The sequence below is a fragment of the Papio anubis genome, chromosome 2 (genome assembly GCF_008728515.1).
Source record: "Papio anubis isolate 15944 chromosome 2, Panubis1.0, whole genome shotgun sequence".
Classification (NCBI taxonomy): Eukaryota; Metazoa; Chordata; class Mammalia; order Primates; family Cercopithecidae; genus Papio; species Papio anubis.
This window is the reverse complement of record NC_044977.1, coordinates 54,099,056-54,112,827: the sequence shown is the minus strand read 5'-3', so window position 1 is coordinate 54,112,827 and position 13,772 is coordinate 54,099,056. Positions and strand designations below refer to the sequence as shown.

Genomic DNA, 13,772 nt, shown 5'->3' with positions numbered 1-13,772 from the left:
CTGAGAGATATATGTTCGACTGGGTGGCAGGTTTTCCCTTGGGTATCCCATGGGCATCTAAACTTAACATGGTCCAAGCTAGAATTATCACCCCTCCTCCCTCTGCTTCCACACTTTTCTCCTCCCAGATGTCCCATCTTGGTGAGAAACACCACCAAGTTGCCCAGGTAGGTCAGGGAGCTGGCAGGCACCCTAGCCTCACCTCTCTCACACTCTGCAAGTTAATCTCTGTGTAAATTTGACCCCTCTAGAATCTATCCTCTCCTCTTACCCCATAGCTATGGCCCAGGTCACCATCACCTTCTGCCTAGAGCCCTGTTAAGACATTCACCCACCTCCCTAGCTGCCATCTCTCCTCTCCAAGTCAGTCTCCACGTGGCAGGTGGGCTAAAGTCATACAACACACTTCCCATTGTTTCACTTCTCTACTCCAAACCTCACAGTCTCCCCTAACCTTCCGGATGAAGTCTAAACTCCCTAACTCCTTTGCAGACCAAGTATTGATTGGGTGCTTCTTGTGGGCCAAGTCTTGGCCCCCAGCTATCAGACACAGCCTGCTTGCACAGAGTCTGGAATCCATAGCTTCTCATATCACCTACCACCACCTGCCCCACTGTTGGGTCTAAACTAGGACTGCAAACTGGCAGCCCCTTTCTATTCTGTTTGGTTTTCCCAGTGTTGGCTCAGTGTTTTGAAGTCAGGAGATTCCACAAAAAAACCTGGGTCCCTGACATCTCTGAAAAACTTGGAAGATCAGGTAACACTAGGCCAGCTTTTCTTCATATTAACAATTGCATGGAGTGGAGTCCTACTTCCCTTTAGAGCCATCAAGCCCTTTCCAGTTGGCCACAGTCTCCACCACTCCATATTGTCTTATACCCAGCCTGCTTTTCTCACAGCTCATGGGTGTGGGCCTGTGGATATTAAAACCTGCTCCCCCTGCTCCATGTACAGCTTTTCCAGTGCATTCAACTGTCCTTGTTCTGAGCTTTAGCCCCTGCTGATCCCTCCTCCTGGAATGCCCTTTTCACCCTGTCTATTAAAAGTGCTCCTGCTGCTTTTAATAGAATGTACCACAGCCTTCTGTGTCCCCACTGTACAGACGTCCTTCCAAGCATCTATTACACCAAAGCAACCTTGTTTATTAATACTTGCATCTCTTCCACTAGAATATGATCCCACTCCACATCTCTAGGGAATAATACTCTAACTACTTCACAAAATGGGTCTTCAGGAAATTGTTCATGGGTGATGGGCAGATGCTGACAGTAACAAAACAATAGCAACAACAATACTAGCCTATGTGCTGGGCTCCAGGCTAAGCATTTCCACACGTCCTCTCATTTAATGCTCAACAGAGCTCAATGTGGGATGCTAGCATCATCTCTATTCTACATATGGAAAGACTGAGGCTGGAGCCCAGGGTCTGATTCCAAAGCTGGCCTGTTCACCATCCCTGAGCATGTGTTTGGCTCAAAGTCTTTCTTTGTTCCCACCTGAGAAGTCATGGCCCAGAGAGGGCAGGCTAGGGGGAGGCTGGGGAATAGTTCTGGGAACCAGAGCTGGGGCTCCCTAGCTTGTCAGGAAGTAAAGGAATGACCTAAGAACACTTTGTGAGGCTGGAGCTGGGGGATTACTTGAGGCCAGCAGTTCGAGACCAGCCTGGGCAACACACTGGGACCCCATCTCTACAGTTATTTATTTATTTTTTTTGAGACAGAGTCTTATTCTGTCACCCAAGCGGGAGTGCAGTGGCGCAATCTTGGCTCACTGCAACCTCCACCTCCCAGGTTCAAGTGATTCTCCTGCCTCAGCCTCCTGAGTAGCTGGGACTACAGGCATGCACCACCATGCCTGGCTAATTTTTGTATTTTTAGTAGAGATAAGGTTTCACCATTTTAGCCAGGCTGGTCTCAAACTCCTGACCTCAAGTGACCTGCCTGCCTCGGCCTCCCAAAGTGCTGGGATTACAGGCATGAGCCACCATGCCCAGCCCTCTACTTTTTTTTTTTTTTTTTTTAAATTAGTTGGCTGTGGTGGTGTGCACCTGTGGTCCCAGCTACTCTGGAGGCTGAGATGGGAGGTTTGTTTGAGTCCAGAAGTTCAAGGCTGCAGCGAGCTACAATCGCGCCACCACACTCCAGCCTGGGTGCACAACAACAACAAACCTAAGGACTCGGGCTGCTGTTTCCAGTGGAGGAGTTCAGTGTTCAATCGGGGCTCTGCCGCTTGTGATCGGCATGAGACCCCAGGTGAGACAACCCGTCTCTCTGAGCCTAAGTTTTCTCATCTCTAAAATGAGGGTAGTACTGTACCCATATCCTCCAGGGCCAGAGTGTATGTGAGAGGAGGCAACGCATGTCAAGAGCCTGGCTTGTGTGTAATAGATGGTGGCAATGACTCTTAGCAGAGCCCCTGGGCAAAGCTGCAGTCTGCACCATCTAACCCCGGGAGCTCAGCCCCTGACCAGTGGGGTGGAGAGAAAAGCCAGGCTTAAGGTCCTTTGCTAGTCTTCGGTGAAGTAGGGAGTGCAAGACTTCAAATCCTCCTGGATTGTATATTGGGTTGGAGGTCCAGTTCCCTCACTTAGTTAACTCTGGAAGTCAGTCTGAATCCTGTGGATGGACATGTGTGCAGCAGAGGTAGGCATATGCATTGCAGGGGAGTTTTGGGGATGTGTATCTGTGTCTCTATGCCAGGTAAATGTGTCTACTTTTACAACGGTTTGGAGCACAAATGTGCACGTCCGTGTGTGTGTGTTTTATACACCTGCTTATGTATAAGACTATCCATTCCTCCCCAAGTCTCCCTCAGTCACTGCTGTATCCCCAGGGCCTGGCACATAGTAGGTGCTCAATAAACGTGTAATGAGCTCAAAAAAGTGTAATGACGGAGTCTACACACACACACACACAACACACACACACACACACACACAGAGGAGAGAGAGACAGAGAGAGAGACAGAGGGAGACTGTTCCCATCAACCTTTGTCTTAAAAACATTTAATTTTTTTTTAAGAATTCATACCTGGCAACTCAGGTATGAATCTCATACTGTTTTTAAATGTTCTATCTTTTCCAACTTCACCCAGAGACAAGATGCGGCATTGGCTTGGTGGTTGGGGGAGTGAGTGGAGAAGCCCTGCACCCAAATCTGTCAGGCCTGGGCAGGAAGCTGGTTGACCACGTACTGGCTGTGTGACACTGGCCAGTTGCTTCTCTCTGATCTGCTTATGTGAGGGTTGAAAAAGTCCAGGCAGTGGAAAGCCCAGAACAGAGCCTGAAACAGTGGAGGAAGCTGCAAAGGAAGTTGTTTAGTTGCAGTACTTCCAACCAGGGATCCCCCACAAAGCTGGACACTCCCAGACCTCCAGTTCTGGACCTTAGAAACCATTGCTCCCTGACGTTTCCATTTCTCCTAAGCCAAGGTCTTTTCCAAAGCCAGGCAGAGACCCTGGACTCCCTAGAGAGGGGTCAGTGGTGGGTCAAGGCGGTGCCCCATTAGCCATGCCCCAGGTATCCCTGACCTCTGCACACGTGGTACCCTGACCAGGACACAGAGCCTTTCTAAATGATCCATTTCTAGGGTAGGCTCTGCACCACCAACCTGCCCAGTGGCATTCCCATTCAATATCTGAAAAATCTGCCCACACTAGGGAAATGGTACTCACTTTCCACACTTGCACTTAGATGGAAACAGGGTGCAACCCCAAGCAGCGAGGGCCAAGCTAAGCCTGCCGTAAGTGCAGGGTAAGATCTTTCTGTTGGAGTGTGGCGGCTGTCACAAGTTCAGTGACCACATGTAGATTTGGAGGGTGTGTGGATGATAAATCTGGCACTGATTCAGCATCACCAGGGTTTACCAAGAAGCTTGCTAGGGTAAGGGCCTGGGGGTGATACTCTAACAAAGTCAGGTCCCAGTATGACCATATTTGACCTTATGACCTCCCTCCCTCTCTCTTCCACCTGCTCCTTCTCCTCTTGCCCCCTCTCTCATCAAGAGGCAGCATCACCCACCCAGGCCCCACTGTCCACTTTGAAATCATCCCTGACACTTCCTTTTTCTTCACAATTGACCCTTGTCACTCAAACTCAGAAAACAGCCGAGCTGTCCCCCGCTCTCCACCTCCTGACTCCAGTACCTTGATCTAAGCACTGGCCTCTATGATTTTTAAGTCATAGCTTTCTTCTCTGGAAGGTCCCTGTCTCCCTCCTCACTCCATCCACACTGTAGTTTTCTAAGATGCAAAGCCGACGACATCAACCCCCCATTTTAAAGTCTGCAGTGCCACTGGGCATGGTGACTTGTGCCTGTAGTCCCAGCTACTGGGGAGGCTGAGGTGGGAGGATCACTTGAGCCCAGGAGTTTGAAGCTGCAGTGAGCTGTGATGGCGCCACTGCACTCCAGCCTGGGCCACATAGTGAGACCTTACCTCTTAACAAAAAAATTAAAATCTTCAGTGTCTCTCACCCGCCTGTAAGAACAAGTCCTGACTCCCTCATCTGGCCTTGGAGGCCTGTCAGTTTCCTCTGCTGGCTCTCTGCAGTCTCTGCTCAGACCTGCTGAGCCTATCACCACATATGATCACATTTTGTATGTTCAAATCTCTTTGCAGTCACTCATAAGATTTTGGCTGCCCTTTGTTCCCTGAAGAACTCTTACTCATCTGCCAAGACCCGGTTGAAATGGCCCGTCCTCTGTAAAATCTTTTCCAGCACCCTGAGGCCCCATAGGCCTCTTCTTCCCCTAGCCAGACCCTCTCTTATCACACCTCACATGGTACTATAGTTACTTAAGCAATCATTCTCCTGGCAAGACTAGGGGCACTGATGGGGAGAGGCCTATTTCAGTCCTACGGAACCCCTTGGTGCCTAGCAGGGAGCTGGCGTGCACAAGGGCCTCAATAAAGATCTGGTAAAAAATGAGGGAAGGAGCTCAGGTCCTTCGGGGAAGTCCTATAACCACTTTGCCTTGACTGCAAGCCAACAGCAACCTTCCTTCCCAGAATTCCGGGTTGCCTCGAGTTTCGGCAGAGCCAAGTCCTGCTGCTGCTTCACAGAATCAGCAGGAACGGACTCTGAGCTGTTTCCTCCTCCATTCGCAACAGCTATAGCCCTGGCACCAACAGCTCTATCAGCTCTGTCCCAGGGTCCCGTGGCTCCCTCCCAAACCCCATGGGTCCACTGCACCCACGTCCCTCACTTACCCTCCTGGGTGTGTGCCAGGCAAGCTGTACCCCAGGAGCAGGCCTCTCCTGTGCCCTGGGATCTGGGACTCCAGGCTGAGGTTCTGGAGGGCAAGGAAGTGTCTGGAGCTCTGGCTGCCAGTGGCAGGGCAGAGACACAGAGAGCCGCTGCTGCACAACCCACAGCCACCCCCACCCAGGACTGCGGCTCTGGCAGCCGTGAGGAGCCTCCCGGCATCGATCAGCTCTGCTACTCCAAGCCTCCTCGGCACGCCTGGCTGAAGCCAGGAGCTTTCCAAGTGTGTGTAAAAAGAAAGAAAATGAAAGAAAATCAGCCAACAGAGGCCATCGGTGGGGGGTGGGACTATAAAGCACTTGCCAGTATAGAAATGCCACTGGATGGGCAGTGGGAGGTCCTCTGACAGGGGTGTGCAAGGGGAGGGCTACCTGGAGGTCCAGGTAACTGAGGGTTAACCCTTTAAGAGCCAAGTCCTCTGCCAACTAGGTTTTGGGTCTTGTTTTGTTTTAATGGGAATGCATACAAAATCACAAGGTGCAGCAGCCCTCACTGGTACTCTCAGCACCTTTAGATGGCTCAGGGCTGATGAGGTGAACATCACTATCATCCTAAGGGGCTAGGGCACTGCAGTGTCTCCGATCAATTCATGGGGGAGTGGGCTGTTTGGCCCAGCACTGAGTAACCCTTCAAGGACTGCAACTCCCTGTCTCCCGTCTTCAGCCACAATGGGGCTTTTGATGTCACCTCACCATCTCCATTTCCGTCAATGGGCTCATCGCAGCCCTGGAAAAATCCTGACTCAGTCTGACCATTCCTGGTTCCTTTGCTCCTTCCTGCTTCTCTTTTTGTCTTCTTGTGTTTATCATATATATATATATATATATATATATGAGACAGGATATATATATATATGACAGGATATATATATATATATATATGACAGGAAAAAATATATATCGTGTGTATGTGTATATCTATTTTTTTGTCTAGCCCACTATTTCAAGTTCTGGCATTGGAGGTCTGATGATCACATTCCTTGAAGCCGAAGGGCATGAGCCTTTCTTCCAACCCTAAAAGTTAGTCCTGTCCTCTGGATTCCTGAAGCCTTCATTCCCTTTGGCTATTTGGGGAGTGGCCTAATTTGAGGGCAAGTCTAGGGCATTTTGGGCTCTTTAGGTTTTGAGGCTAAGGGGTTCTTAGGGTGGGGATCAGTGTGAACTGCATTAAGGAGAGTGGGCCATCTGGCTTGAAAAGATGATGGAGGGATAGGGGAAGGGAACAGCCAAGGCAGCCAAGGAATTGCGTTTGGATCCATATCAGCATCAGCCTTGGGGACCCAGCATGAGGGGGCATGCATGCCGGGCAGCAGCAGACTCTAGCCCAGGCTTGTGGTCCTGTGGACCTGGCTTCCCATCTCACTTCCTCTGCTTGTCAGCTAAGACATCCAGGACAAGCTACTTAGCCTCTCTGAACCTCAGTTTGCCCATGGTGGAATGGAGAGAGTGGCACCCACCCTTCCTCGTCGTGGTCATCTTTAGTGAGAGCGTGCACAAAACTCCCAGCTCACACTCTGCACCAAGCAGCTGCTCCAGAGACCTGATTTCCTCTCTCCCAAATGACCCCGCCCCCAAATCTTCCAAGGGGCTTGTGGAAGACACTGAGAACTAGTAAGGAGGTTCCAGAAAGCTGTGAAATCGACCCACAGCAGGAACCTGCCCAGGAGGTGCACAAATCAGGGTTTCTGGAAGGCAGGCAGCATGGACCCCCTGGGAGAGCCAAGCAGGCTCTGGCTTTTTAAGAACTGGCCCTGCAGCTGCCAGGTGAGGGTGGCAAAAGCAGGAGGGGGCAGGCATCCCCAGCTCACTCACAGCCAGCCTCTAGATCAAAGACTCTATCCATGCCCGTTCTCTACCCCTGATTTTTGAGCCCCTTTCAAAAACACATGCGCCCAGGCACAGCAGGATGTCATGCCTTCGAGGTGGCATCACTAGGCATTTTTCAGCTTCTAGCTGCTTCTCCCCAGCCCACTCACCCCCAGAATCTGCAACTAAACCCCTAACATATTCGCTGCATGAGGTGAATGGAGTAGTGGGGTCATGGACTTCCAGGTAAAGTGATGGAATTATAGGTTCCAGATTAAGAATGTTCTTGGCCTTGTTCAATCTTCAAGTTTCCTTCTTGCAAACAAAGGTGAGGCTCCATCCTCCCAAATCTACATATCTTCCTGGGTCTTATCCCTCTCCCAATCTCTTTTCTTTTTCCCTTCCCTTCCTGTCTCTCTCCTCTGCTTTCATGCTATAAAGATTTGCGAAGGAAATACCAACACATGCTGGAGGGAACCTTAGGCTGTTTTCTCTGGGCCTCAGTCTACCCCTCTGAGAACTGGGAGGCATAGAAGAGCCCTGCAGCCCTGGCATGCCATGCGACTGTATCAAGCCCAGGAGAGGCTGGAGAACTTCACTTGGTGACCACACAAGGTTATAACAGTGCATCCTGCCCGGCTGGGCTCGCTGGCGGTCCCTCTCAGCAGGCAGCCCGCAGCCTGACTCAACCAGGATGCACTCATTTCACAGATGAGAAACCAGAACCTGAGGGCTCGCAGGGGTGCCTCCATAGATCAGAGACATTTTCAAATCAAACAGCTCCAAATCCACCCTCAGGAGGCACCGTCCGCCTTCACCCCTCTGCCTGTTAGAATGGGGGGCTCCCACCACTCCTGAATGAGGGTGTGACTCCCGGTTTCAGCGGGACATTTCTTCGAAGTGCTTGCTCCCCAAATGTTATTTTAGGTCATAATTACACTCCCTGGCAGGGGTGGGCAAGGCCCTCTGACCCTGTTTAAAGACAAGGAACTGTGAGGGCTGTGAGCAGGGGCACCTCCCTGGCCTGGGCATGTTTGGCGTTGGGGTGTGGCTGTGGAGAGCTCGGGCAGAGGGGTGTGGGAAAGTATTGGCAAAGGTCAGGGATACATCAGTGTCGTCCAGCCTCCACTCCTCTCCCCTCCAGCTCCCTCTTGCTTCAGTCCTGTCCACCGATATCTGCACTCTTCCCTGGCCAGAGGAAGGCAGCCCAAGGGGTCAAGGAACTGCCTGAGCCCATACCATCAGTGACATGTGCTTGGGGGGCGCTGGGTCCCTCTTTTGAGCGACTCACATGGGACTCACGTGTTCCACTTCTGCTCTGAGTGGGTCCTCACCCAGGGATCTCCCAAACTCACGTAGGCTTTTCTTGTGTTTGAGTTCTCATTTCTGCCCGTTCCCTCTCTCTACCGAACTTTGCCTATAAACATCCTTTCCAGTCGGCATTCACTTCTAACTCTGGTAATTCCTAAGAGTGTGACCTTGGACCAGTGACTCCACCTCTCTAAGCCTTAGTTTTCTCACCTGTAAAATGGAGACAACACCAGTGTCCTCAGTGTTAGATAAGAGAATGCATTTCAGGGGCCCAGCATGTTCCCAGGAACACAGAAGATGCTCAACAGAAATAGCTGTGGTTGTTATGTCTATCTTGATTATCCCCAGTTAGAAATGGTTTCTCCTGTGTACATTTCTGCCAGCCAGCTTTGCATTTTACACACACTGTTGTAGAGTATGGATGGCAACTCCCATCTCTCCTCTCCAACCACACTCTGAGCTTTCAGAAGTCACCTACAACTCCTGGCTCAGCACTGGGCGCAAGGCAGGTGTTGCACATGCTCTCTGGTCACCAGGTGTGCTATGACAGCTCCCACTTTAACCCCTCCCCAGGCTCCCAGCCCCTCTGGGCTCTTCGTTCCCTATCTCTGCTTCCTTACCAAGGATTCCCACCTTGGTCCTCTTCGACTGGCTTTTGTCACCTCCCCTTTCCAGAAACCACTCAGTTCAAGATTACGGTGGCCCTCATCTTGCCAAGTCCAGAGGCCATTTCTTGGTCCTCCCCTTCCTTGGCCTGTAGTAGCATTTGACACTGCTTTTCACCCTTCCTTGCAAAGCACTTGCCTGGAGACCCTGCACTCCCTTGGTTCTACTCCTACCTCTCTGGCCCCTCCTCCTCTATTTGCTTTGCTGGCCCTTCCTCTCCCTACCACTAACTAAGTGTGGGACGCTTCAAGGCATAGCTGTGAGCTCTTTTTTTAAATCTCCCTAAAGACACTGGCTTCCTCAGTTATCCAGTCCCATGGCTTTAAATATGATCTATATACTGATATCTCCCTGAGCGGCAGATTCATAGCTCCAACTGCCTAAGTTACATTTCCACTTTGATATGTAATGAACACTTTAAAATTGACATGTCCACACCATTACCCTCCGTTTTCCTGTACCAAACCTATTGCCCCTTCTCTGGTCTTCTGCTAGTCTTAGTAAATAGCACCAGCCTCCACCCGGTTATATGGTTGTATAATAAAAAAAATTTGACTGGCTTTCATCCCTGGTTCCTGGAAGGCAAACTCTAACTCCTTGGAAATTCCCAAGTGGTAGGAGCAACTCTGTTATTCATGAACCCCTTAGAGCACACCTGAGTTTATGCTAAGAGATGAGATGACTTAGGATGGGGGCTGGGCACCAGAAGGAACAACCATGCCATTACAGGGTTGGGGCTTTGAGCCAGCCTGGCGTCCACCAAGGGGAGGGTGCTGGAGACTGAGTTCAGTCTCATGGCTGATGATTCAATCAATCATGCCTATGTGATGAGGCTCTAATAAAAACTCTGGACACCAAAGCTCAGTGGAGTTCCCAGTTGGTGAACACAATGATGTTCCTGGGAGGTGATGTGCCTTGATTTCATGCCCTGAAAAATGTGTGGGAGCTCTGTGTTCAGGGCCCTTCCAGGCCTCACCCTGTGTGTGGTTGGTCCTGATTTATATCCTTTATAACAAAACAGTAATCACAAAAGTGGCACTTCTCTGAGTGTGGTGAGTCATTCTAGTGAACTATCAAACCAGAGGGGGTTGTGGGAACCCCTGAGTTTGTTGCCAGCTGGTCAGAACTGCAGGCAGCTACCCTCCTGGTAGTTGGCGTCTAAGTGGGGGCAGTCTTACTGGGGACTGTGCCCTTTAACTTGTGGTGTCTGCATTAGCTCTGGGTGATTAGTGCCCTTGATGACTTGTAAAACACCACTGGTGTCAAAGCACACCCCATCATCTTTGATTCTTCTTTTTTCCTTCTAATCTCACCCCCAATATGAGAGTAGGTCAGGTCAGCTCAACTGTCACATCTGTTTGGAACATAGCTACTTCTCTCCTCCACTGCCACTGTCCTGGCCCAGCCGCCATCATCTCTCACCTGGATAATGGCAACATTCTCCTTACTTCCGCTCTTGCCCCCTGCAGCAGATTCTCCAAACAGCAGCTGGGGGAGCCTGCATCCCCCACTCAGCCCACTCAAGACCCTTGAGTGCCCCACCTCACCTGGAATTAAGGCACAGCCTCTCACCTACCTCTCTGACCTCACCTCTCACTTCTCCCTCCCCTGTGCTGTCCTTTGGCTTCGTAGCTTCCTTGATGTTCCCCAGACACCCAAAGCTTCAGCTTGCCTCAGGCTTTTGCTTGTCCCTTTTCCTGGAATGTTGTTCTTGGTTTTCATTCCCTCATTCCAGCCTGAAAGGTCACCTCCTCCAAGAAGCCTTCCCCGAGCACCTTATATAAAGGAGCCTCTCCCCGTCTCTCCTCTCACCCAGGTGTATTCTCCTTGACAGCCTTTACAGAATATTACATGTGCATTTGTTTATTTGATTATTGTCCATCTCTCTCAGGAGAATGTCAGCTCCCTGAAGGCAGGAACTATGTCTACTTTGTTCATTGCTGTATTCCTAGTGTTTGGCTCCATATGTATTGCTGAATGAATGAATAAATTGCGTGCCACCAAGAAAACTGGCCAGCTGGAAGAGGTATCATATAAATGATCTGGTACCTCATGGAACGTTTTGCTTTCCAGCTGGTTGTTATAAGGATTTATTTACACAGATGTGGCAGGAATCGCAGTAGGGCTGTACAGTTTCAACAGCTTGAGCTCAAGAGAAAAAGTGCTTTGTTAGTAGGTAACAAACAGATGCTCTGAAAGCACAATGTACCAGGTCATTTCCTTCAAAAATCACTGCAAGATTAAACACGGAAACACAAGTGAGAAAAATACATTGAATGTGCAGTCTCGTGACTTGGGTTTTAATCTTTTCTCCCGCATCGTAGTTGGGTGAGCTTTGGCAAGTGGCCTCCCCGCTCTGTGCCTCAGTTTTGTTGTCTGTAGAGTGGGGATAATGGTAATACCACCGACCTATGTCCCAGAGTGGCTGTGAGGGTTCTATGAGAGGCAGGATGGCAGCAGGCCCACAGGACTTTATTTGGTTGACTCATTTGTTAACATCTACCAGGGCAGGGAGTCCCAGGACATTTGGACAAGAAATAAAGAGTCAGTACCAAGTAGACCTCTAGGAATAGTGACCAATTTTCAGTCTCCCAGGAAAGTTGCTGAGAGAAGAGACTTTGCTATAAGAGAATAAGAGAAAAATGCTGAAACCAAGTTGTTGTATTTATCGGGGCTGTTTCCTCAATCAACTGTCCCCTCAATTCCAGGATCTCAGGCACGGTCCTGGATTCTACCCTGTGAGTAGAGTGAATGAGAAGCATTGGAGACACGGAAGCTGAGCATCACTTGGACACAGAGAGCAGGGGGCTGGTGGGATCAGAGGCCAGAGGTGAAGGCAGGAAGCACCCTAAGCCACTATTGTCAGGAGAGCTTGGATTTTAGCCTGAGGGCATCAGGAAGCTACTGGAGGGTTATAGTCAGGGAGTGATGTGAGCATATCTGTGTTTTTAAAGGAACCCTCTGGCTACTGCCACAGGGTGGGTGATCAGGGACAGGTGTAGGAGTGGGAGCAACCAGGAGGCTGACCCAGTGGTCTAGGCAAGATATGGCAGTGACCTGGATTTTGTGATGCCCCCAGGAAGTGGATAGAAGACAATGACAGTCAAGACACGAGCAGAAAAGAAGGGAGAGTCAAGGATGACTCCAAGTTTTGGATTTAGGCAAAGGCAGGAAGTAAGACATTTGCAGGGATATTTGAAGGTATCTTTGCCACACTCTCACCCTACACTGAGCTCCAACAGTCCAACTGCCAGCCCCTCAGAGTGGTTTTGACTCACAGTGATCTCAGAAGGTCAGCTGACAAGGGACAGGAGGACCTTTAAGCCAGTGTCAAGGTCCACAGAGGTAAAGCTTTGTTTCTGCTACACTCAGCAACCATCACCGACCACATCCAACTTGTTCATCCTAGTCCGTCTCTCCACCACTGATTTTATAAATCAAAATCACTTAGGAGTTGATGCTAAGAAAAATTATTTTTTATATTCAGGTTTTAATGTCCAGAAGCCCATTTTAACTATCAAATTGTTTATCTCTAACTCACTGCTTCTCACTTCATGAGAGTTTCTTAGTAAAATTAATGTTTGCAGGCTGAACTATTTTGCTATGGCCTTGAGCAGCCACTCTGTGGTGGATGGGCTCAGCTGGGATGGTTCTACTGTTGCTTCTGGGTCTTGCTGGGAAGGTAAGGTGGTAACCAAGTGCACCATCTACTTAGGTGTCTGCATCACACCTCTCCAGAGATTTCTTAAGGATGGAGACATGAGTTTTCCTTCCACACTCAACTCTCTCCCCTGATCCCACTACAGCTCCAAGTTCTGTGCTCTGCAAAATAAATAGTCACAGTTGCCAGGAACAAGCTGTCCCTGTTACAGCCTGAATTGTGGCCCCCAAATTCATATGATGAGATCCTAACACTTGCCACTTCAGAATGGGACTGTATTTGGATATAGGGTTTTTAAAGATGTGATTAAGTTAAAATGAGGTCATTAGGGTGGGCCCTTACCCAATCTGACTGGTGTCTTTATAAGAAAAAATTTGAGCACAGACATATTCGGAAGGTGAGGACACAGGAGAAGTCAGCTGTCTAGGAGCCAAAGAGAGAGGACTCAGAGGAAACCAGCCCTGCCAACACCTTGGTCTTGAACTTCTATCCTATAGGACTGTGAGAAATGAATCTCTGTGGTTTAAGCCCCCCTAGTTTGTGGTACTTTGTTATGGCAGCCCTAACATGAATACATGAATACAGCCCCAAAGCCAGCTCTCTCAGAACTGCAGCTCCAGGGACAGAAGGAAGACTATGTGACATTGACATTGGCTTTGAATAAAAAAAATTTGTTTTTGAGAAAAAGAACACTTTAGAATGAAAAGTGCCAACATAACCGTTTTTCTTATACAGCTGACTAGCAAAATGCACACACACACACACTGGTGGGGGCAGAGGATTTTTTCTTAACTCTAACTCCTCTTTGTGATTATATAAACAGTGAACATTCCACTGGGGGAAATTTAGAAAGTGCAGAAAAGCACAAAGAAAAAAACAAGTCACCTGTTATCCTCCCACACTTTTATATCTGTTTCTTCTATCTTCTCTTTCTCTCTCTCCCCAATCCTTTCTCTCTTGCTTACTTCTGTTTTTGTCTACCTATTTTAAAAAATACAGTTTGGATTAATTTTGGCAAATTGCCTTTTCACTTAATACCGAAATATGAACACTTTCTCCTCCATTA

The 13,772-nt window shown here is 49.3% G+C and overlaps 1 protein-coding gene across 9 annotated transcripts in view; it reads right to left on the bottom strand.

Moving 5' to 3' along the window:
• Nucleotides 1-13,772, bottom strand: part of ATP2B2 (ATPase plasma membrane Ca2+ transporting 2) — a 381,370-nt gene that overhangs the window by 284,095 nt on the left and 83,503 nt on the right. Inside the window, exon 1 of one of the 9 annotated variants that reach the window (XM_017955254.3) lies at nucleotides 5,209-5,307. The exons of the other annotated variants lie outside the window; for them this stretch is intronic. The gene's annotated coding sequence lies outside the window, so the exon portion shown is untranslated. Of the gene's footprint in view, nucleotides 1-5,208; nucleotides 5,308-13,772 lie in introns of those variants that run through there. 9 annotated transcript variants of the gene reach the window in all.